General features: G+C 31.7%; 1 protein-coding gene across 2 annotated transcripts in view; it reads right to left on the minus strand.

The window, feature by feature from the left end:
• Positions 1-2,284, minus strand: part of LOC106692961 (orexin receptor type 2) — a 270,301-nt gene that overhangs the window by 28,848 nt on the left and 239,169 nt on the right. The window lies entirely within an intron of this gene.

A 2,284-nucleotide genomic window follows, 5' to 3' on the forward strand; every position in this document is an offset into this window, starting at 1 on the left:
TCAAATACTTTGTAAAGTAAAATCAATTAAGATGTTCAGATGATTCTAGAGAGAAGGAAAAGACAGAAATTGTGCAAGGAAATCTTCAAAATATCAAGGAGAAGAAAAAAGAGAAACCTGGTGAGATTAAAGAAAGTAAAAGATTTAAGTTTTGACCCCCTTATACTACATATTTACCTATTGTATTATTTTGTACTGTTGTAAATTACATTAAATAAATCATTAAAAAAAAAATTTTTTTTGACACAAAAATATGTGAAAAAGATGAAGAACACCCAAATGCAGATCAAGAAAATCGGAATATTGATGAAAAAAGTCTGGATTACGAAGCGGAAAATTTAGAAGGAAAAGTAAGAAAGTTAATCGCGAAGCAGATAATTTAAGAAAAAGTAAGAAATATACTGGTACTAAGAAGAAGAAGAAGAAACCAAGAAAGAAAAAGGGATTCAACGTTTAACGAATTGAAGGTTTACAGTTAAACCTTGTGTTGGTCCAAATGTTTAAAAATTGTAACTAAAAAGGTTTTTATTGTTTTTTCAGAGCACGAAATTAATATTGTAATTTAAATGTAATATATGTAAAATATTGTAAAATGAAAATTCTACTAATCCTGTTTTTGTAAGAAAAATTGTGTAAAACTAAATTTGATAAAAAATGAATTTTTACATCTAACTTCCTTTTTTTAAAAAAAATATTTATTTATTGCTATTTACAACTGTACATTATAATACATTTAGTAAATCTGATCTAAGTTAAATTGGAGTGTTACAGGCGTGTAAAGAAACTACCCACTACCATTGGTAGTACACTGTAATGACATTTCACAGTAGCTGGTCTCGTGACCATCTTCTTTTCAGGCTTCTCGGAGGATTGTCAGGAATGGAAGAGCATGCAAGGTTAGAAACTAGGGGGTTTGAGTTGTTAGGGAGTTTATAATGGAAGGAGTGATATCTGGTTCGGGCTATATCGGTTACATAGGGAACATTAAGGTCTTTATGTATGATTTTATTTGTGACAAAGTAAGGAGCACTGAGGATTTTACGAAGGATTTTGGATTGTAAGGATTAGCTTTAGTGAAGCCCCAAAGCTCAACTCCATATGTCCAGATTGGCCTTATAACAGTCATGTAGATCAGTCTTTTGTAATGTGTTGGAAGTTTAGACCGTTTGTCTAGAAAGTGCTGTAATAGTCGAAATCGACGTGCAGTTTCCTGTCTTTTCAGTCTTGTGTGAGGATTCCAGGTTAATCGTTTGTCCAGAAATAGTCCAGGGTACCGGATCTGTTCGACAGGGGTAAGAGTAACACCATTAAATGAAACTGAAGGGCAATCAGTAGGTTTACGAAGGGTAAAGGTGATTTGATGGGATTTGTTGGAATTTATCTTAATCCTCCAATTACATCTCACTTCTACACTATGGAATGTGTTTGTAAGAGCTATTTATCGGTTATTTACGATTTCCCAATTTGTATCCAGTTGTGTGAAAACCATTTTTATTAAGTTAATTATCAAATTCTCTTATAAATCATATTATTACATTTTTTCTTGCTATTGTGCCAACAATAAGAGATGGTTGATTATTTTAAATAAATTTGTTTTTTTGAAAATTCGGCATCCAAGCCCTGTCTGACTAATTCAATGAGGATTTTTCCTGCCTGTTATTAAAGACCAATTTTTGTATATTGATATACGGTGTTTAATCAAAATCGATTGTATAAAGAGGTACTTCCGGTTATTCGATTTTATCGGAAATGTTTCTGTAACATAACATGTATAAATCCGCCTAAAATATGACAATTCAGTTTCATATCACGTTCCGGGTTTTTAGCTAGGCTGTTCATTGACGCACATATCATTTTGAGAGACTTGACTTAACTTAGGTTATTTGAACTTAAAGAGTAAATTTCCGTTGACAAATCTATTTCGACATTTTCTCCTTACTATATATTCTGTATTTAGGTATGAAAAAGTAAAAAATTCTTGGTTCTTTGAAGAATTGCCACAGTGACGCGATGAGAAAATTAGAAACTATCGATTGTAATGAATAGTACAACTATCATTGTAAGCGTCTAATTACAATATAGTGATTATAACTAGTAAATAACAAATATACAGTGCATCGGGCATTTCTGAAAGTTCCAACAGACCAAAAAAATGAATACCCCTTCAAATTTTCAAATCAAGGATGCTGTGAAATATTTTTAGCCCGAGAAAGTTGAGTAGAGGAACTAAGACAGCCACACATGGATTGATTCCCACACAGCTTAGAGATATGAATAATAATTT

This window comes from Halyomorpha halys, unplaced genomic scaffold (assembly GCF_000696795.3).
Source record: "Halyomorpha halys isolate HHAL.00 unplaced genomic scaffold, Hhal_1.1 Scaffold80.1, whole genome shotgun sequence".
NCBI lineage: Eukaryota > Metazoa > Arthropoda > Insecta > Hemiptera > Pentatomidae > Halyomorpha > Halyomorpha halys.